At 39.7% G+C, this 24,199-nt stretch overlaps 1 protein-coding gene across 1 annotated transcript in view; it reads left to right on the top strand.

Annotated features, from left to right (window-relative positions):
* drp2 (dystrophin related protein 2) overlaps positions 1 to 24,199 on the top strand; it is a 361,295-nt gene that overhangs the window by 75,402 nt on the left and 261,694 nt on the right. Inside the window, exon 2 of the mRNA XM_059651481.1 lies at positions 21,040 to 21,132. The gene's annotated coding sequence lies outside the window, so the exon portion shown is untranslated. The remainder of the gene's footprint in view (positions 1 to 21,039; positions 21,133 to 24,199) is intronic.

Below are 24,199 nucleotides of genomic sequence, written 5' to 3'. Positions count from 1 at the left end.
ACTACTGTAGAGACAAAACTTTCACTGTATTTTACTGCTTTTCTCACTGGGAAATATACAGGATAATAAAATCATTCATTCTTTCTATCAATGTGTTGGTGCAGGCTTCCTGGGCCAAAGGTCCTGTTCATGTGCTGTACTTTTTCTTGTAACATCTGTCAAAGTCCTATACAGAATAGAAAACATTGGGGTAATTACAGGGAATCGTTATATTACATATCACAATTGCTGTCATAAACCGTAGACATAGAAGGAAATATCATTCATACATGGCTAGAATGGGTGTACAGTAGAGACTGCTGCAACAGTTTTGTGCACATTGTATATGTGATGCAGAAGAGGAAACATGCAGCTTTAATGCCACAATAAATTGTGCAATGAAAGCAATATGGGCTTTAGAAGAGCTGACCCATTCTGCATATCTCGGCATTGGGGGATATTATATTACCACTTCATGGCAGAATCTTTCATACAGGAGCAGTCAGTTGTGCCCCATAACCAATCATATTGTGTGCTTCAATCCAGAAATACCAGCAAGAATAGGGGGAGTGGAATTAATGGAAATATACAAGACAGAAACAGTTGACCTGCTGCTCACAGAGAGTTTTGAAGAATAAAATCTTACAGTACTTGAACAAATATTCTTGTGAAATTCCCTACCTACTTTAACACTCAACAATGATTCAGGAACAGGCTCAAAGGATACAAAGAACATATTTCCTCCTTCAGCAATGTACTCAAGCCTTAAAGGACCACGTTGATCAGATTGATACTTCAACCCAGGTAGGAGGATTTGTGGAACATAGGCTCATACACCCACGGATCGAGATTATCTCCCATTGCCTTTGTTATAATTCAAATGCTACTAGTCATATACCTGACCTGCCTTATTTCCCATACAAGAAAAAACACAAGAAATGGCAGTGGAAAGATAGATTTAGCAACTGCAATAGTAAGGTAGTGAACTTTATGCTGGAATAAAGATTGATTGATACAGATTGTCTAACCACCAAAATTTATGACCCTAAGCAGGATTTCTGGCCTATATTAATGGTGATGGTGGAAAGGAAAGTAAGTGGTTGATTAACATCATTGGTCAGCCACTTGGCCTATTGGTGAAAGGAGATGCAGTTAGGAGGAAATTTGGAATGACATGAGTTAAACTGCAAAATTGCATGTAGTTCCAGCTGGGATTAGAATGAGGGAGAGAGTTTTAACTTCATAAGCAAAAATCATACAAATCATTTTCATTTATTCTTATTCAAGAAGCTAGCCAGATTAAAAGAAAAGTTAGTTAAACGGCATAAGCGTTTAGCTACTGCTACAGCAGAGGACCGAATTTCTGTGAAAATGCAACCAACATAATCCTGAAGCATTATTTGGAAATGAAATGTGAGGATGACTCCATCCCACACTGAGAAATACAAAGCAATGGGGTCTAGTCAGGGAGGAGAGCATAACAAAGGCCTCAGAGATGATATAGGATGGCACCTGGGAAAACGGGAAGTGATGAGACTAGGGGGGAGCTGGCACCTTGCCACTTTTGGATTGTGTGGAATGCAAGATGTTTGTTTAAAACAGGCCGTTTCAGAATTCAAATAATATACTGTCTACGTGACTTAAAATGTATGAATAGCTGATGAATCTTGTTAAGTTAGAGTGCTATCTCAGAATCTTTCCTGGGGTGGACATTCCCGATGCTGGCACTGTAAGCAATCATTGACCTGTACCTTGAGGCTACTGAGATTATTTAGTAAATAATCTGCCACAACAGCCACCGTTCCTTCAAATTATGTGTTCAGTTCCCTCAGGTGATTTAGTTCTGTGCCAATGTCCCAGGACATCTATTATCTATGGCAACATTGAGCTTTGCAGCTGGATGGAGTGGCATTGACAGCAATAGACTCTGGGCCTCCTGTACATCCTGAGAGGAACTTCATCTTGTTCATGTGGAGGCTTTTCAGCAGCTGCTGGAGGTAGCTTCTACTCCTGGGCTTGCTGACACATCTGCTCCGTTTGAAGTTCCCTAGGCTTTCATTGCATCATGGCCACAGTGATGATAATCTGTATTGTAGGTGGACCCATTGGTTACAATTCCAACAAGTCATGCCCACATGATCGACACCTGTGCAATGTGTTTACCTTATAAGCTCCTGCTCCATGCTGTAGGTGTGACATTGATGTAGCATGGTGCCATACAGCAACATGTCCATTTACTTAAACAAAAACAAAAATTGCTGGAGAAACTCAGCAGGTCTGGCAGCATCAGTGGAGAGAAAGCAGAGTTAACTTTTCAAAAGCAGTGACACTTCTTTAGAACTGATAGTATCTGGGAAAGGTGGTATTTATGCTGATGACAGGGGATATCGGGAGAAAGAGTAAGCAGAGAGGTGGAGAGGGAGCCAAGAGAAAGGAAAAAAAAGTAAAATAGACAAAAGAATGGTTGATAGTCAGCCAGAGAAGAAGAAAGATGATAATGGGGATATTAATACAAAACAAAGAATGGAAACAAAACCAGAAATTGCTGGAGAAAATCAGCACATCTGTCAGCATATGTGGAGAGAAACCAGAATCAATTACCTTCCTTCAAAACTAATTAGCATGGGGGAGAAAGATTTGCTGCGCTGAAAACAGCCCATGTGATAACAGGGTTTGGGCTTTGGGGAAGGGGAAGGACATGGAAACAAATCTTCAGACTCAGCACAAGCCAGAAGAACAGCATCTCACCTCTTGTTCGGGGATCCTGCAGCCATCTAGGCTGTATCGAGTTCAATAATTTTACGGCATAAACCATCCTTCCATGTCCTTTATCCACACCCCACCCCTGAAATAAATGGGGAGGGAGGGGAGGGCGGACCAAAGATGGATAGAGGAGAAGATAGGTGGACAAGAAAGTTGCAGCGGGAGAAAGATCCCCTGAGGTTGGTCCGGAGGGAGGAGGGTAACTTCTTCAGGTTAGGCAACCCTGGAAGAGGCTTCGCGGTGAGGTTAAAATTGTGATCAGAGATAATGGGAACTGCAGATGCTGGAAATCCGATTTATTTCAGAACCCTCTCCCCATCCCCCTTTTCTGATGAAGGGTCTAGGCCCGAAACGTCAGCTTTTGTGCTCCTAAGATGCTGCTCGGCCTGCTGTGTTCATCCAGCTCCACACTTTGTTATCTCCGATTCTCCAGCATCTGCAGCTCCCATTATCTCTGAGTGCTAATACAACCCTGAGTTGGATATCAGTGGAAAATGCAAATCAATAAAATGTAATTAGATACTAATGGCATGTAAATGAATGCAAATAAGCATCTTGTTAGACAGCTTCTTGTTTCACTGTTCAAAAGTTAGTTGTAGAATCAGCCTTTTTCCTCCAATTTCAAAATCTTATTTCTTCTAATTCTGCCATATTTTCTCAACTGAGATTCCTTCCATAGTATTTCATGATTTGATTGACAAGATGAGTGAAGGGATGCCAATCAACTAGCCCCACTCAGTAGACAGTATTTGCCATGATGCTGCCAAACAAATCTGATGAAACAGACACACCTATTTATAGTTGCAGTTTTCAGGTCAATACAAGCCCAAATGGAACATGCTCTGTTAATTCCACTTCATAGAGACTCCACTGGAAGTGACAGTTAAGGTTCACAGATAATGGGAACTGCAGATGATGAAGGGTCTAGGCCCGAAACGTCAGCTTTTGTGCTCCTAAGATGCTGTTTGGCCTGCTGTGTTCATCCAGTCCCATAATTAAGGTTCACCCTATTTAGTCTTTGCCTCTGTTTCATTCCAATGTTATGATCACAGCTGACGTTGTTATTAGTGGACAAGTCAGACTCCAGCTGAAATCTGGCTTTAAAAATCATAATTTACTAATTTTATTCAATGAGCTGGTCTTTCACTGAAAAACAAGCACACAATGGTGTAAATTTGGTTTTAAAGTAAGATGCTTAAGTTGTACATATTTCTGTAAATTATAATAAAGTGAGTTTATTGTGCAAAATAAAAGAAGATACAATAGAATAATCCAAGTTATTTGAAATATTTTGAAGGACAAAATAAAAAATACAACCCCCCTATTCCTATGTGGTCAATGACATTAAGATACAAGCCTTGGAGTTTTAGTGGGCTTTTGAGAGGGTATTTGTGGCCAGATTGGGGCCTAGTCATCTGACCATGTCAGAAGGATATTTGGTGTGCCCTCAAAGCACAGATCAATTTTGAATCCTGATCTCTTTTTCAGAAGTTATTCGGGATCATTTGTTCCAAGGTGATCTCCTCCCCAGAATGATAGAAATCTGACAATTTCTCATCCTTAACATCTACTACAATGTAATCGCTAATTTACTCAGTCTTTAAGGCTCCATATCCACATTATCACAACAATCTGCAAAAATCTGTTAAAAAACATCTCAATCAAATTGCCCTTTCGCTGAGCTCATTAATTGATTGAAACTTGCACTTTCTGTTACTATATTGTGCTTTGTGCTAATGTATGAATCAAATTCTTTGATAAACTCCTCAGAGTTGGTAGTACTTTCTTCTATGCTTTGTCTTACTATTATCTGCTATGGGCTCTGTAGCAAATAAAAGCATGGTGTTATGATATCCTGAATCTTACCATATTTTGACAAAGTGGTGTGCAGAATTTCTTTTTGCAAGACCTAGTGTGCTATCTTGTACTATCATCCCAAACTTGCTCATTAACTACCTATCCATTCCCTATGGTGCTCCTCTTATTCAATGAACTCAGCATAGTTGTAGGTATTTGCCACTGCCGGGATCCCTGCACCAGCACCACCTACGAAATGGAACTTTGATACCTGGTCAGCACTGTCAATCTGGAACTGCCCTGCACAGTTCATGACATGTGACCTGGATATGGCAGATAAGAGGAAATTGGTGCCCCACTTTGAGGACAGGGACCAAGATGTCCTGTTAAATGGGCGATGGGGAGAAGTGATGTCCCCTTCCCAATGGACTGGCAGAAGGTGCCTTGACATCAGATCCTGCTGGTCTGGTCAGAGGCTGTCACCGAGTCAGCACAGTCTCAGCCAACTGGAGATATGCCCACCAGTCAATGACCTCCATTCTACCAGGGTAAATATCAACATCTTCTGTCTGCTGCCTCACACTCACTTTATCTCTTCTACTAAAAGATACTCCTCCCACCAAGGTCCATGCCCTGTCAGTCTCACTATTGTCTGCAACATCTTCCCTCACTCCCTATTATCCATCCAATTCTCTCACATATCCATCCATTCCCTTAGTAGCCATGCAGAGCCTCTGTGCTACCTTACCTCACCATCTTAACCCTGCCTGCACCAAAAGTAACAGCTGTACCAATCACTTTCACCTCACTCTATCCCTCCCTTTGTCACCTTCCAGGAGAAAACAACCCACAATTAGGCAAAAATGTGGGTAGTGGGATGTCTGATATTCAGCTCCACACAAGGAGAGGATCCCTCCTGCCTCAAGTGGCTGCAAGACTGTGCGTAAACTCCTGGGTTGTTATTTACTGCACCAGGACACTCTGACTTAAACGAAAACTCTTCCCCTTTGACTTTGAAACGTGGATTTTTCCATGAAGGTAACAGACACACACACACACACACACACACACACACACACACACACACACACACACACACACACACACACACACACACACACACACACACACACACACACACACACACAGAGCGCTGTCATATGGTGCAGGTGTAAGGTTGACATAACACAGTGCTGAACAACAACATGTCTGCTCCTGGACTGAAGACAGCTGATAGCTAAAGGCCCAGAGGACCTTCATTCTATGAGTGAGTGAGTGTCTCAGCATTTTCTTTCAGGCATCCGCCAAGACACTTGCCAAGCATGGATGACCCCTTCTGATGTTCTTAAAAATAACCTGAATTCTAAACTAAGGCTTTGTCGAGGAAAAAGACTGGTAGTCAAGAAATGACTTTCTTTCATGATTAATGCTGTAATCGTAACAATCAGATTTCAAGGGAATACAGCATTTACTCCACCAATAATATTCAGCCCATCAGATGTAAATGTATTTTTTACACTCTGGAGAAAACAATTACCATCTAGTCTTTCGTATTCTTTGAGTACAGAACAAGGAGAGAAATCATAGACCCTGATACTTCTGTTTCCAAGCCCACTGATCACATTCTGTAACAATTTTAAATTATTGAATTTAAAATAAACTTGACAATTCAACGTGCCCCAGAATTTCAATTTCTTTGCACACAGTGTCGATTTCATTAAAACTGAATATGTTGTGCTTAACTATATATAACAACAATGATTGAAGACGAAGACACGCTGCATCATATTAATTTACATTCTCCGTGTGAAAGTTTTTTTCAAAGACCATTTGAATAACTGAATCCTTTCCTTCAGATCCTCGAATTCAAGAGGTAGTCAATGACAATCAGTATGTCATTTGTAAGAATTAACCTGTGTAATGTGGAGTTGAAAACTATCCATTCACACAAAGAAAGCCACGCATTTAGAGTGAAATACAACATTGGATCAATTATATATATATAATGAATATTCCGACTAACTCTTCCTCAGCTTCAAAGAGAAATGAGGTGCGTTTTTATTCATTAAACAATGGCCTGTATTCAATTCTGTGAACTATTCCAGTGAGGGCTTTCAAAGAGTCAGGCTTCAATTTAAAGTTCATATGATCACAGTCAATGGGTTATCCATGGTACTTAGGATCAATTAAAGATAATTGTACACTGCTGTCCATTTGTAATGTAAAACAAAACCATTATTGCAAAATATAATGCCAAATTATTTGGAATATGCCAGGTGCTGCACAAATGTAGCATTTGAGATATCTAAATAGGTGAGGAATTTTAGGGGAAAAATAGGAATCAAATATCATCCCTTTGCAAGCCCTTAATCTGCTCATTTAAATTCAAAAAATATTTTAATAGTAACAAAGTAGATTTGTAGACTTACTGTTATGTTTTGCCTTGCCTGGTCTTGTGTACCCAATACTTTCACAAATCTGACTGCCATGCACATGTTCATGCCCACTGGTGCCAGCCCCAACAATCCTGTATGGGTTAACACTGTGTGAAGCTGGATGAGCACAGTGGGCCAAGCAGCATCAGAGAAGCAGGAAAGCTTGATGTTTCAGGTCAGGACCCTTCTTCACCCATGCTGTATGGGTGTTGGACAGCACCAGGGGGCACTGGAAAGCTGAAACCCTATACCAATCCCTACTCTTTCCACATCTCACATCCACTTGTTACTGGCTAAGGAAATAATTGGAAATGGTAGGAACTGAGCTCACATCAGAACAATGAATTAAGGATGGATGGCATTAATACATTATACAGAAAAGACGACTTAAATGCGAAGTTCCCCATGGTCCCTGGGCCCTGGTATTTTGCACCCAGTGGCCCCCCTTGGTCAAGCCTTGGTATAAACAAGCCACAGTGTTGAAGTTTTGAGAAAGTTTGTACTTGTATTCTTTGGCCTGTTTTAACATGTTGCCAGCTTTACATAGCTTTCTTTTCCATGGTGAGAATGAGTTTTAGTTCTGTTAATATTGTTGGTGAGAAAAAAACAAAAATTCCATATATCTGTTGCAATAAATGTACAAATTTGGCCACAATTCTTTTGTGGATCTCTGCTAGTCCTTAATATTTACCCGCTTATCTATCCTGTGAACATTCCTGTAGTGTGAACATTAGGCACAGTATTACCAGTAACTTGGCAGGCTTTTTGATTTTGGACTAATTCTGTCTTTGCTACAACATGGCAAGTTTGAAACACTGTATGGTCTTCCTACAGCTACGTTAACTGCTTTAACAAAATTCCCTACTGACTACAGTCCGAGGGTGCCTCCTTTTAAGTGGGGCTGACTGCCTTTAAGTGGCATGAAACACAAACAGCAGCTGCTGAACGGTGCAGGTGGCATTGCCTGTATGGTTGAGTCATTTTAATGAAACCCCAGCACATATTGAGTGCACTTAGCCTGTGCCACATGAACACCTGCATGCAGCTTGCCTCCTTTGCAGCTGTTTTTAGATGCTGTCAAATAGTTGGTGCCAAAGTCATTCCATGCCTATTTTTTGTGGTCTTTTCTTCCGAGTTCATTGCCCATTCATTCTCTTTTCTGTTTCTCAATGTTGCATCTTTTTATAAACATATTCTTAAATGGTACACATCTTCATTGTCAGTCTGATCAGATGGCTGATTAGATTCTCTTAACATGGCTGGAGGTTGTTTTTCCTCCTCATCCTCAGCTAAAGACATTGGTTTGATGAAAGTCTAGTTTCAAAGGATCACACAATCTGCACGAATTACTGTTACTGTTTTGAATGCAGATTCTCTGCTGTTCTCAGCTATGAAGCTCCACGAATCCTCAACCTTCCAGAAAGAACAAACATATGATGGCGAATATTCTTGAATTGCACAACTTATTTATTGTAGGAAAGGTTCTTGTAGAGTTGTTTGCAATTTGTATATATTTCCACCATGGACAAATGGCAGATGCTGAATAAAATGTGTCAGAGGAATATTCTTATTGTGGCTGGCTACCTCTGAGACAAATTCTCCAAATCAGCCCCAGCTTGGTATTTGCAAATCAGTTAGTCTTGTGACTAGTTGTGTGAACAATAATATTTCTCAAAATAATATGTCCTATCATTATTAGTATTTGATTTACCTCAGAAGGCTATCAGTAAACCCTTCAGAATAATTTATTCGCTTCATAATATGTGTTGTAGGAAATTAAATATTAAACATCTAGTATATTGCTCTCACTCTATCTGTTATCCTCTTTCGAATAATTGAATCAATTATGTATAATAGTTTAGTTTTAAAATTACAGGCCAGTGCTAATTGATTGAATTGAATTCAAGGATTATAACTTGACAATTATGCAACCACACTGTTGTTTCCTTCTGTCACCGTTACTTCTTTAACTGGTGGCTCTCTGCACAGATGCTTCAGTAATCAGCTAACTCCTTCATTCTGGATTTATCCTGACAGTTCACAGTGCTTCTCTTGAGCTAGGTTGCTTTGCAGCTGCAGCACAATGATCAATGTACTAGCTCAGCTGAAACAAAACATTCAGGCTCAGTGCACGTGGCTTGCTGGCTTTTAGCATTATCAAAGGCTGGCATTCACACTGAAAGTTGCAAGTTAGAAGCCTACTGATCTGTGACTATACGGCCGACTTAATTAAAGCTGCTAACTAGCATAAAATATTATCAGTTAATAATCTTGACGGAAAGCCAAGCTTGAAATCCCAGTGAAGCAGAAGAGTATACACATTAGATTCCGCAATAGAGAATCTGTTACAAAAGATTGTTGATGTAGTTGGAATATCAATATCACAGTGCACACCAGAATGTAAAATCTGTTCATATTTAGCTTAATAGCATCCCTGGTAGTCTTGTGGCTACATGCACCACCTACTGTTGAATTAAACATACAAATCTCAAGACCTCAAATAGAAAATGTAAATCATCCTTATTGTAAGAATCATTGTTTAAAATATTTGAACTTTCCATCTAGCTTTAAGCTTTTAAATTATTTTAACTTACTCCTTCTGCATCCGCAGAGAAAGTGCAAGTTAAGGACATCATTAAAATAAATCTGACCAATGGTAAACTGACTTTAATAAAGAACGTGTGTGATGGTACATGTAATTAAGTGCAGTTAGCAGCTCCTCCAGCATACTGCTCATAGTAAATCAAAGATTGCACAAGAACTGGGCATCTACTGAAAAGTAACATGAGATCGAGGTGGAACCTTATAGGGATCTCAGCGCCATTGGCTAGACTGCGATTTGTGGCAGAATCAGACAAAACATTGGGTGAAGCCTATCTTAATGTTGGAAGCATCTCTCTGTTTTTCACACATTTGACAGGTAGTGCAGCAAATTTCTTGCTAGGTAGTGGCAAGTTGCCAATTAAAGGAGATTATTAATGGACAAACACATTACATTAGTATTCAGTTTCCTTGCTTATCAAACAGACAAAACAAGGTCCACGCTAAGAAAACATGACATGGTTATCTGACAAACTGAGCTCACTACTTGCTCCAAAGGACCTGAAAATTAGGCAACAATGCCTCAGAGCACGATCCATAGACACTGGTCAAATGAACCCCACATCCATAGACGTTGGCACCCTATATATGTCAGCCTCAGTGAACCTTCATTGTATTTCCAATTCACTGACAAAATGATTCTTCACTTCAACGCTGCACCTTGGGCTGGCCCGGCAATTAATATTGTACAGCTGCAGCAAGGATTCTGTGCTGTCAGAGACATGCACCCAGCCCCGGGGACTGGAGCAGGATACCTCACCAGGCTGTTCACTCCCCATCATACGCCTTACTCACTCTGAGCCCTTCTGGATGCTCTCAGCATCCTTAATTTGCATTGCCATGGCTTTACGCTGCCAGGCTCATTTAACTACTGTCTTACCTTGCCATTTAGTGTAAATACACAGCAGGAAACTTCTTATGGTTGCCAGCATGCCTCAGTCAGATCAAACGGGATAACTTTCAGTCAGGGAGACCTGGAACAGTTAGTCAAGGGCCGATTCTAGTCCCACTCCAGGAGTTCAGACGCAGTTCAGGGCAGCCAGAATCCACAAAGTCTCCTCATAGGAAATGAGAATTGGACAGCCCACTACCTTCTTGACTCTTTCTTCCCTATTGTGGACTATTTTCCCCCTGGAATGAAAGAGAAGTGAGTATTAAGACATTAGATAGAAATAGGTGACATTGTTATCATTACTGATGCAAGTGAGGAGGTTTGGGTGGGGGTCGTGTCTGGGTAGGTTGATCTTTGGAAATTTGGTGCAGATCTGATGGGCCAGATGTCTTCTACCTGCACTGTAGAGATTCTATGATGCTAAGATGCCCTAGCTCGCTAGGAAGACATTCGCAATGAAAAAGTGAAGACATCTAATATATTCAACAAAAGTGAAATAAAAATCTTATATACTTCAAATCAGATCTGCCAGCAGGTTGGAAGCAAAGATTTACTTGAGCACAAGTTAATTGAGCTGCATGTGGCTCTTGATCAATATTCACAGATTGAATTGCCTAACCTGAAAACCTAGAAAACTGCAAGGAGCAACATATTTGTTTCAACAGAGCATCTTTCTTTCATGATGGACAATCATGAGATTAAAGGACCTTCAAATGATGTATTGGAGCCACTGGGTTATCGCACGTGAGTTCCTCTGTAAAGGAAATTCAGGGATTTCCAGATAGGATAATGAACCAACTATCTGGTTATAAGGAACAAAATCAACTGCAAAGGATATCTGTGAGATAAAACATCCTTCAGCAGATCAGAGTCAAGATCAGCAGTCCTCAAGCAGAAGACCTGCTAATCTTTCAAGTCCAAAGAGAACATCTTCTGGAAGAATTTTGAAGCCACCTGCATTTGTGAAGGTAAAGTCTTGAAGGGACATGGGATACTGGTAAATGTAAATGTAGTAATATATCTAAATATAGAAAGGTTAACTATGGGAATAACGGTTTGAGGGAGATGTTGTAAAAGGTGATAATTTTAAGAGTTAATTTTCAAGACTGCTTTAGGCTTCACCCAGTCTGATAACAGCACACAACAGTAGATGGATAATAAAGGAAATGAAGGCTGGCTCCTAAAGGGGGTCAAACATGTCATCCTGTCTCCTGTTAGTCTTTCTAAGTATGACTTTCATGGCTGGTATATATTGCTATCATGTAACAAACTGTATCTTATTGCTGTACCTCTTCTTGTTGAATCTCATTAGTGATCCTATTGAGTTCACCATTAAACAGGCAGAAAAACCTGCAGATACAGCATAAAAAAGATACTGCTGGCAGCAACATATGGCAACTATGAGCTGCCAGTACTTGGTTCTACAAATATGCAACATGGAGGTTTGGTTGGACATCAAAGTCTAGATATTCACACTTTGAACAGAACCTACCCTCAAATAAATGCCTCAATTTTTAGTCAATATGGAAATATTTGAACATCTTCTCAATGTGAAGCACGCTTATTCTTTCGGCAGCTTTTTCTGAAAGATTAACCATGAATAATATATACGGTGAATTGCTACAGCGATTAACTGTGGGGAAATGAAGATGCGATTATATCTGCTAAATTTCATTGCACAGCAAATGTCATTTGCAAATGTTACCACAATTTGTTTTCTACCAGTGTATTATCACTGCAGGATTGCAATATTTTAGATATTTCGTTATGACTGTAATGAGATATTAATGAAGTAGCTTTCCAAAAGCTCAATGTTCACCAACATAAAATGAGGGAGAACAGCACAGCCTTCAGAAGCTTGCAGCACCTACTCAAACATTTTGCTCCCAGACTTCGCTTATGTCCTTTTGTCAGCGATGAAAAGAACTTTCCAACAGGTATTGTCACTCATTCTAAAGGACATCACTATCATTTCCAAGCAAGCTCAATATTCAAAGCACTCTTCTCTACAAACAGTGATTTGACGTCACTGCAGAGAAGTTTGTCCTTCAAATAATACATCTTGGCCTCTGATTTACAGCACTAAATCTTGCATAACAATTTGTGAAAGCCCCCAAATTTTTACAATTGCTTCCTATTGCTGTAATCATTGAGTCCATTGCAACTAAATGACATATTTCATTGTACACTGGAGGAACTGTTAGCAAAGCACCATCTAAGGATGACAATGGGCATTTTTGAAATGTCATTTCACTTTTCAATCGAATTGTCTTTCCACCTTCAATCTCGTCTTTTGCTGAAAAGCCAGATAAGCAGTTTGTTCACCAGACTTGCCAGTTCATGGAGAGGAGCAAAAATTGCGCTAATGTTGTTCTCCCCATGACTTTTTTCCCTTCCAGAAAGATGCCTCAGGCATCACTGTATAATTTCTGTTGAATGCTATTTTAAACATTTTCCTCTTAATACGGTCTTGTACTTTAATGGCTCTATACTCAGCACCACAGTAAAGGAATTATTTCCTACAAAATGTTTGGAAAATGATATGATCTATTACCACCTTCCTTGAAAAGTTAAGGCCTTCTTTACCTGAGTAGGCTAGCAACATTTCTGAATAGCTTTTTCTGAAGGATTCTAGCTGGATACTATTAAAGAAAAAGTTCGACTTTAAAAAAAAGTTCTTCCTGTAACAGCTTTAATTTTAAAAATTAGAGAAGCTTGTAGTTAGAAAAAGCTTTATTTTCCTTCCTTATGTAGTGTGATATAGGTTCTGTAGACATCCCAATCATTCCCAGAAAGCATAAGTAAAAGGTCAAAGTCTTTAATTAATATTGTATTGACATTCTACAACAAAACCTACAGCAATTTATATAAGTGCAGGAGACACTCAGCAGATCGGCAGCATGTGCGGAGAGACAAACAGAGTTAAAGTTTCAAGTCCAATAACTAACCTTCAGAACTGATATGTCAAACACTTTTCACATGGAGGGAGACGTGCCAAGTATTTACATTAAGAATGAAAGAAAAACTGAAAACCGATAAGGTAGGAAAAGTAAAGAACAGATAAATAGAGGGCTGAGGGCAAGCTTGAAGAGAAAGGTTCGAGGAGATTCCAAAAAATAGGAAGGGAGTTGAGAAAAGAGTTAACTACTGAGAAAGTACATAGGAAGCTATGTCAGTGACTACATCATGAACACATGATGATGGAGAGTTTTTGAAAAGAGAAGCAACTGCTTAGATCTTGTGCTTAGCTATAACATACATTGTTAATAAAATTAAAGACATTGAATTATTTTGAAAAGTGCTACTTTTTCAGCAACATCTCTTTCATAAATTAGTACACTGCAGACCATCCTCACAATACCACACTACAACACAGTTAGATATAGCAGGGTGTGCAGGGCTTAGTTACTCTCACAGAATCAATCCTTACAGCCAATTCCTCAGACACTACTCCTGGATAAATCTTGACCCACAGGCAGGACATATCTAATGAAAAGTGGTGAAACTGTGGTATACAATGGAAAAGGAGTTGCCCTGGAAACCCTCAATATTGATTCTACATCTCATGATGCCTCATGACGTCAAATTAAACATGAGCAAGGAAATCTCAGGCTAATTATCACATACCATTCCTTCCCCACTAGAAATTACTTCCCACATTGAACACCAGTTGCAGGAGCCACTGCGAGTGGCTAGAGTGCAAAATGCACACTGCACAGGGGACATCATTGTCCATCAACAAGTCACAAGTTCAGCTGTACCACCATTGACTGAGTTAGTCAAATCCGAAAGAACAGTGCTGCTAGACTGGGTCTGCAGAAGGAAGGAGCCAACAAGACGAAGAAACAAGCTTGACCTCATCCTTACCAATCTGACAGCTGCAAATTCATTTATCCATGACAGTCTTAGCAAGATTTACCATTGCACTGTTGTTGTGGAGATGATATCCACATCTTCACAGCGATAATAACATACATTATATTCTGTAGCACAATCATTGTGCAAAATGGGACAGATGCCTTTATGTGTTCTACTGGTTCAAGATCATAAATGAACTTTTCAAGATTATTAATAGCACCTACTATACCACCACTAGCAATAACTTCATTACTTCAGGGATAGAGATGAAATAGTGATCATATGAGTGAAATAAAAAGCAATAGTTAGCAATCCAGGTCCAGGTTATTGTGGGGAAATGGGTTCCAGTCATGACAGACAGTGAAACCTGAATTCAGCAAAATATGGAATTATTGTCATTATTGTAAAAATCCATCTGATTCATTAATGTCCTTTTTGGAAGGAAATTTACTGTTCTTACTTGATCTGAAATGTATGTGACTGCAGACCCACAGCAATGTGGTTGACTCTTAAATAGCCCTCTGAAATGGCTTAGCTGGTTAATTAGGAATGGGGAACAAATATCAGTGAAACTCATATACCCTGCAGGGTAAAAGGAAACATAACTGGGATGTGGATAGCATATAGGACATCAGTAATTGTTGCCAAATCGTACAAATGGCCGAGTGTTCATTATATTTTAGAAGTATTCTTAAGTGTGGAATCAAGATCAAAAACAATATGTTATAATTTAGTTTTAAAAATGCTTTTTTCTATTTTCTGCCTCTTTTGACAATGCTGATTTGCAACTGGGTTATTGTCCCACAGCCTATATCCACTTGTTGCTTGTGAAAATACTTGTTTAGATTTGTCAACAATGAGGATCATTGCAAAGACCCTAGTCTAGCAATGACTCAATGATGTTGGTTAGAAACAGGTCCTTTGCCTGACATTTACGCTGCTCCAAGCACTGTAAACTACAGACTGAAGCTAGAATCCTCATGTAGAAATTAATTTAACACTGGGCAGTTCTTTTAATGAATCAAACAATCTGATAAGCTCAATAAATTATTAATATACATCCAGCCACAGTCTTAGAATACAAACTTAGAAAATAAAATACAATACTGAATTGGATGCTTATTCAATGGAATTATTTGAAGAAGGAATAGGGGAACTTTCATATTCTGTACAGTCAAACCAGGGCACCATGGAGACGATTGAACTGGAGCCATGAGTGATGTTAGTTGGGACAATGTTGGATAATTCAGTGTGTGCTAATGTATTGTGAGACCCCTTTACCAAGAAAATTAAAATAATTTGTTGTTTATCCACTTGGTTTTGATGAAGAATTAATTTAATACATCGCATTGTTCTCATGCCTATCTTCCCACTTTCATATTTAGCACCTTTGGTAAACTGACAGGTTGGAGCGAGTTTCAGCATGGAGCAGTTTTGAATGGGAGCGCTGTAGTGCAAAAATGCAATCATGGTTTGCGTTTCAGACACTAGTGTTTTAATTACCTTAACTTACACTGCTTCACTCTCTGGCAAGGTTGCAGGAGCAGAGCAGCTACCAGCAAACAACTGTTAGGCAGCCTTTGACATAAGAGTGATGGATGGGGTGGAGGTGGTCTGGAGGAAGTTGTGGGGGTGAGTAGTGTGAAGTGGTAAGACGATCTCAGGGAAGGAAACCCTGCAATTTCTTTTTGTGGCCTGGAGGAGTTCTCTGTCCTGCTGCCAATTTGCAATCTTAGTAGATAAGCAATCAACAGATTCCTTACTAAGATTCCCCTTGTGAAAATGTGACCTGAGTCCTACTGACATAATAGTGCATGGGTTTGCACAAATTCATTGGCGTCCCTCCTTCTTTGAGAAGTGGCCTCTGGTCCCTGAAGCCTGCAGATTAGGTACAGCAAAACATTAAGTTCTAAATTGAAGCTCTGTACTCATACGCTCTTCCTCTGAGCTTTCTGTACTTTGTAACAAATGAGTAGGTAAGAGTTGGATATGAAGTGCAAGATGGTGGTGCGCAGAGAGTGGGGACTAAACCAGCACTGTGGTGCCATTCACTGATATTCTACAAAGCATAACAATTTCTCCTCCCACTGAAAGCATCAAGGCAGACAGGAGATTCCTAATACAATTTGGTAATATCGTTGTGAGCAAATCTTCTCACTATGCAGAGGTCATTTGCACTGATTTCATTTGCTACCATCCTCAATGTGAGTAACTGTGCCATTATTAAACTATTATGAGAGTTAAAGAAAATGTCATTGATTGATCATTGCCGGCACAGTGGCTTTAATGAATCTCATAAATTGATAAAGCTGGCACAGGAGAAAGTAGGAAATGAAAAAATAATGAGACTAGAAGTCTCAGAAAAGAGAAACTAAAATAAGAATTGCAGGCAATGAGGTGAAAATTAGGAGGCAACTTGTGACAGTAACACAAGGAGCAGGAAATGGCTTTAACCCTCTCCAACTTGCTGCAATCCACAGGGTTTGCAGCTCAGCCATATTCCTACGTGCACTGCAGAGAGAATTCCTAACAACTTGCTTTGACATCATAAATCGCAGTCATCCAATGCCTGTGTCATTGCAAACTGGAAGTCAATGAGGGCTTGTGTTAAAATTGGGAGGGCAGTCTCACAGATTGGAGAAGCAATATCCTGACCTAACCATACTCACGGACACATGTCTTACAGATAATGTCTCAGTCACCATAATCACCATTTTGATATTGCATGCCCCACTATCAGATTTAGAAAGACAGCGGTACGTAGTCTGGAGGGAGATTCCCATGGGAGTTCATGGGGACTTTGGACCCCATGAAATGATACGGAAAAGATCAGACATCGGTAAGGAAACATTTTGTTGATCCCCATCCCTTGGTAATGAATCAGTGTTTCCCATGCTGAACACCATTTGGAGGAAGCACTGAGAGTAGCGAGGGCATAGAATGTACTCTGTGTTTAGGATATCAATGTCCATCACCAAGAGTGGCCCAAGGGCTTCGCCACTGACCAAGCTATTGAGTCCGAAAAGAGATAGCCGTTAAATTAATTCTGTGCAGGTGACGAGGGCACCAACAAGAGGGAAAAACCTAATTGATAGAATCTATATCAATCTGCCTATGACAGATAGGTCTCTCCGAGACAGTATGAGCAGAAGTGGCCATCACACTGTCCTTGAGGAGTTGAAGTCCTACATTAATAATAAGGATGCACTTCCATTATGTTGTTTGAAATTACCTTTATACCAAATAGGACAGATTTTGAACAGGTATAGAAACTCAAAATGGACGCCCATGAAGCACCAGAAGCCATAGCAGCAAAATTGCATTCAAATACAATCTCTAACCTACTGGGTTGCGATCTGAAGCAGGAAGCATGGATTAATTACTTTACTTTAAACCATCTCTCTCTAGTCTAAGCAGCATTGTGGAAAATGATACAACTGCCAGCTCACTGGTTGTGAACAATTAACTCCATAAAGTTAGTTGATTGTCTATATGGCCAAAGCTTCACAGCAGGTATTGCATTAAAAATCTAAACATTCTTGGTTTCTCAAATCATGGGTGCTGTCTATTCATGGACCAAATTGTGCCAGAGGATGACTTCAATATAAGGTGTAGACAAGGCTCCAAGGCTCAATTTTTGTTCCTGAGTCGGGTGAACAGAGGTGGGAAAACTCTCCTATGCCAATTTATGCCTAATTAAACTATCCAATAGCCATCTTTTAAGTAAGTAGTCCCAAAGAGCACCTAACCCCTCCCTCAATCCTTGCAAACAATCTCTGACTAGTGCCCATAAGGGGTCCTGGAACCATTTCCACAGGGGTATTGTGGCTTTCCAAAGGGATACCTGAGCCAGCCACATGAAATTCAGTTTTCTCACCTGGACTAATTTCCACATTCTGAGTTTCAAATGCCAAGGACTCTGAAATCCAGTTTCAGTGGAGACAGCTGGTTACTTAAATGGCCCACTGCCTCTGGGAACCTCGAATGAGCAACTTACAATCTGTTCCCCAAGAAAATGAGAAATGTTTGTTCAACTAGTTGGGACTTGGTTTCTTACTTTTTTGCATATTATTATCATAGTGGTGATGTTCGCCTTAATAGCAAAAACAGGGACCAGGCTAAGTTCACTATATTGATGCATAGTGCTTAGGAAAATTCTGCATTTAACCCAACATTAAAGATGCTGTTTCAACGTGTGCCAAAAACTGAACTGAATATTTTGTAACACACAAGAGCTGCTGTGAACTGATGTGGCAGGTGACAGCGTCACGACGCCAGAAGTTTTAATTTTGATGCTGACTAAGATTTTTTGAAGATTTCCTCAATTGTGTGTGTTGATTGAATATTGACAGGTATTTCTGAGTGTCAGGCAGCCAAGAAATCCTTAATGGCCTTGCAATGTCACTGTGTGATAGTGATAATGAAAATGGTGGACAAATTGCTAAGCCTACTATCTCATAGTTGAGCTGAGAAGTGTTTTGCTCATGTTTCAGATCACTGAAACGACAGGCAATTATACCTTAATGAATTTGATGCTGAGGAAATTGTGTGTGAGAATATTTAAATCAGAGATTCATCTAGCACATTGCCAATAATGAGAACATGAGAGTTCACAATTTTGGCTGCAACACTTGTGGACAAGCTTCATTGCATTTATGAACAGAACAAAATGTGCTGCATTTTCTTCCAGTTATGAACGTGACTACAAAGAACTGTTATGTCATAGTTGGTACAGTGAATAGAGTATGCTGCATGTGTTTCATGGCAAATGGTCTGCTAGCCTACTTGTGACGTACAAATTCCCTCCATATGTCAGTTCCCACAATGTGCAAAAATGATACCAAGTGATACTAACTTCCATTGGAATCTGCATTGTCAGACTTACACTGATGATCACTCATTGATAAAGTGGCATCCTTCACAAGAACATTCATTCATTTGTACTCCTGCATTTTTTGTCATGTGGTTAAAAAGAAATTGTTAACGCTCAGAACAACGAATATTATGGCCTTTCGAGAAATTCAGTCATTCAACTTTCATGAGAGACAGGTGCCTTATGAAATCACAAATGGCTCTTACACAATTGATCCCTTGTGTTAAAATTAATTTTGTCTCAATATAACCTCATTTATTCAGTTTTGCATAACTCTAATGTCATAATTTTTCATGAAAAGCTAACTAATGGCTTATTAATGAACCACTAGTTCTTGCTGTCATATTGTTAACAATAATTAGCCATTTAGAACCAAAACAAGGAGAATTTACTTCACTTAAATGGCTGTGGAACTTTGTAGCCTTTGGAATTTTCTACCTCAGAGAGCTGGGAATGATCAGTTGTTGAATATATTCAAGACAAAATTCAATAGCCTTTTAAATATTGATGGAATTAAGGCATAGGGGAATGAGAGAAGATGGAACAGAAGGAGAAGATCTCCAGGACTGTGTGGATGTCATAGGAGGTTCGAAGGGCTGAATGGCCTACATTCATTCCTTTTTTAATGTTCCTACGTACTAACAGTATGATCACTGTACAATGAAGGCAAAAATAGATAATGACACCTCATTCGTACCTATCAGTATTCCAATTAGGGTTGTTGTTTTCTCCAAAAGTCAGAGGGTCGTTATACATGAGGAGGCATATATTTTGGCACATGTGTAGTGTCTGGTATTCTACATTTTGGACAAAAGCAGAGAGCCAGGTATATGTTTATAGTCTAATACGTCCTGCTTCACTCTCCTCCTCAGTGTAGGTACAAGTTCAGATTTACAGTGAAGGCAAGGCAGGGCCTGTTCTCATGCACAGCAAAATTTAAGCAACATTATAGGAAATCATTTAATATTTGGAAGTCTTTACTGGCATTGCAACAGGTCCAACTGTTAAAAATGATGAGAAAAGCACATATAATGAGGGCTGGGAAATTGCAAAAATAGTACCACATTGAAGGAACAGAATTAAAATGTTAATCCTCACAGTACAGTTGTCTGTGTTAAAGAAGCAGGAGGTGTAAAATTAAAATAGCTTGTTGAGTGGGTTTGTCTGATAATTAAGAAGAAATTAATTCTTGGTAGTATTAAAGGCAGTTATCCATGGAACTTTTTTGATCATACCTGTAATTTAAATTTTATTTTGCAACATGACTTTCTTAATGTAATGTCAAAAAGTTGTGTATGCTTTTTTATAATAAGGAGCTTTACAAAAAAAGTTTTCTTGGTGTGACGTGATGGAAAAATGACAACCTTGTCTAAGTACAGAAGCAGTGCAGATAAAGTGTTAGGCAGCAAGTGGGAGCATTGAGAAAGAGTAATGCAGGAATTTTACAGATTAGAAAGCAGGAGGTAGTGTTTCTGCACAGTGCTTTGTTATCTCAACGGAGTCCAAATGGATTCTTTTGCTTATTTACAATACTGCTAAATATCGAGCGAGAAGTCACACAACACCAATGCTCAGAAAGCTTGTGAATTCAAATAAACCTATTGGACTATAACCTGGTGTTGTGTGACTTCTGACTTTGTCCACCCCAGTCCAACACGGGCACCTCCACATCATTGCTAATTATTGAATTACGTACTGGATTTTAAGAAGTAAATAAAGAGGCAAGGTGTCTACATTGTGAACCAAAAATGGAGCAATAAGTAGATTTAATTGCCAAAAATATAAAGGTTAGTGAGACCACTACAACTATATGCTAAACTAAAATTCCTCTCTCTCTTTAGCCCATGCAGGAAAACTGAAAACAGGAGGGAAATCAAAGGCAGAACATCACAACCATTCAAACATCAATTCCATATCATGTCTGCCCTCCTGTGGTTAGTGTTACTGTTACTTACTCGTTCCTTGTATATTAAATGTGTTTCTTCCTCATCATTACAATGTCACCTGAAGGACTAATGGAGAAAGAAATGGAAATGTTCATTGCTGACGGGATAACTAAGTAAGCTGTGCTTGCTTTCAAGCCAGCCCCAAAGAATATGCTTCAATCTTGCGAATAAAAACAATGTTTCAAATCCCCACAAATATTTAATGAGAAAGAAAAGAAATTAAAGTCCTCAGCTTCATGATTTGAAATTTAATCAAACGATTGTGTTGAGATTCTCTACTCCCAGTGGATCCTGAACTGAACGTCAGAAGTGATCACAGTCTCTGCATCATCATTCCTTGCATGTAAATCAGAGGATGTCATTGCCCAAGATACAAGACTTCCACTTATTGACTGAATTAGTGAAAGATATAACCATCTGCCAAAGGACAGAGAAACAAACATTCTATCAATATTAACAAAATAAAAGAGAAATAATTGGGGTTTAAGTTCAACTAATATTTCGTAGGTCAGATTTTCTTTTGATTGTGAATTATAATTCAGATTATAAAATCATAGAATCATAAGGCAAAATGCCCCCAGGCCCTAAATGATGTGGGGCATGGTCTCAATGTTAAAACCGAAAAGTCTTAGAACCCAGCCAAGTCCAAAACTTCAGGTTGAGATTCTCACCAGTGAATGGACAGAGGCATATTTTTGGGGTTATTGCTCATTATCACTATCATTATTATTTATCTTGCTCTATCAGTATGCACCTCCCCATCCCACCACACACCAGTTAAAAAACTAAATGTCAAGAATTCCTGATGTGAAAGTCAGAGTGGGTACATGGTGATTTCAGATTTCTAACTTGGACAGCTAACACTAATGTCTCAGAGCACACTATGTCAGCAGTGATCACGCCCATGGATGCCGGCATCTGACATATGCCAGTCTCTTTACATCATCATGGCACATTTCCAAAGCACTTACATAATGCTACTGACTACCACGCTGAGTGCACCAACACTTCATACTGGAATGCTGCTCAGGAATGCACACCCGGATCATTGATGGACGAGGGCTTCTTGCTTCGTCTCTTAATGCTCACTCACTTTGCAGCTACCTGGGTGCTCAAGACATCTCTTGCCTTGTATTAACTTGCCTTCTTCTCTTTCTCCTCATCTGCAACTTAAAAGCTCACAGTGCTTCTGTCCTGTCTTGTAGTTTAGTGCAGACACAAAACCAGACAGCTTGTCACACCTGAGGTGATAATGTTGCTGTATGCCATAGTGCTATGTCAATCTCACACCCACAGCATGTGCCAGCAGCCTATGCAGCAAACTCACAGCAAGTGTGTCAACCAAATGGCCATCCGTGTCAAAGTTGAAGGGAATAGTCCTCATTCAAGTCAAGCCGAACTGTTGTCAGTCAGAGGGCCACACTACAGTCAGTCAAGGACAGCGCCTGTGGTAAGTCCAGGGACTTGAGCAGTCAAAGATCTGACAGTCAAACATCTACTTAGGGTGGTCTCACTAAAGTCTGGGAAATGGGCATGGGTCAGTTTTTGGTATCAGTGGAATGTATCAGGGAACACTAGGGTAGTAGGAATAAAGAGAGCGCCACCAGTCGAGGATTGAAAGCAGCAACTTGGGATACAGAGGGGACAAGGACAGTAAGAGAAGGAAATTCAACCTATGAGGTCAGAACTGCATGGAAGAACATGGGATGCTATAGGCACGTTATAAGTGGTCACCACCACCAAAACCTAGAGGGGTGGAATGTGCATCATGATGGTGGGCATGCCAAAGAGCACTGACAGAGTTTAAGGTGGTAAGAATGAGAAATAAGTCCATAGTTTGAGGTGATGGGTGGGAGTATGTGGAATTCAGTAGAGAGAAGAGTATTAGGTTGAGTGTGTGGAATCTGATGGCCAAGCTGAGCCTGGGGCCCTGAGCGTCCATTATGACCTACGTTGCCTTCAATAATCTTGGGATGGCTGAATGTGACTGACAAATGAAAAATAACTGCAACCATGCCCTGTGCGGATGGAATCTGTATCTATTTGCTGTCCAAAAGTGCAGGTTCCCTGCAGAAGGCTCTTCATGGGGCAATTGATCCATCATGCATTTGTTGTGTGCACATTTAAATAATTTGTAAACATATCATCCTGCATGTGAATTGCATGTAATGTACAAGTGTGTGCAATACAAATACTGGGCACAAATGTGATATAAGGCATAGTATTTATATGTATTTTAATATCAATTCATTCAATTTTGATGTAGTGCCATATGGATTTTCAGTTTATCTGTAGGGGCTTAATGATCAACGTGTAAGTAATTCTCTAGTCATGGTGATTTATTTTAAAGCACAGTATTGGTGAGAGACTTCCTGAAGAGTAATGGAGATCTGTTTATATTGTATGTTATGACATTTCAAGTATTGATCAAAATATTTATTAAGTGTTGTCAGCACTGCTGCCTCTACCATCCTTTCTGCCAGTAAATTCCATTATATTCCTCAAATCTCTCTTAAACATCCTAAACTGTGCCCTCTGGTTATTGCCCCTCTATGAAAGGAAAAGGTTTCTCCATATCTACTCAATCTTCACTCTTCATCATTTTACAAACTTCGATCAGATAAGTCCTCAGCCTTCTCTGTTCTAAGGAAAACAACACCAGTCTTGCTACACTCTCATCATTGTTGAATTCCTCCAGCCCAGGCAACATTCTGGTGACTCTCCTGTGCACACTTTCTGCTGCAATCATATCCTTCCTATAGCGTGCCAACCGTAACTGCACACAGTCTTCCAGCTGCGGCCTAATTAACATTACATACAGTACTGTCATGACCTGCTTGCTCTTGTTCTCAATGCCTCAACTAATAAATGCAAGTATCCCATTGACCTCCACAACCAACATATTTACCTGACCTGCTGCCTATGAACATGCGTTACCAAAGACCCTCTAATCCTCTGAGCTTCCTAAAATCCTATCATTCATTAAATATTCTCTTGCCTTGTTAGTCCTTCCAAAATACATTATTTCAATTTTTTTTAGGATTAAATTCCATTT

This window comes from Stegostoma tigrinum, chromosome 15 (genome assembly GCF_030684315.1).
Source record: "Stegostoma tigrinum isolate sSteTig4 chromosome 15, sSteTig4.hap1, whole genome shotgun sequence".
NCBI classification, from domain to species: Eukaryota; Metazoa; Chordata; class Chondrichthyes; order Orectolobiformes; family Stegostomatidae; genus Stegostoma; species Stegostoma tigrinum.
Note: the sequence above shows the minus strand (reverse complement) of the source record. Positions and strands in the feature narration are given on the sequence as shown.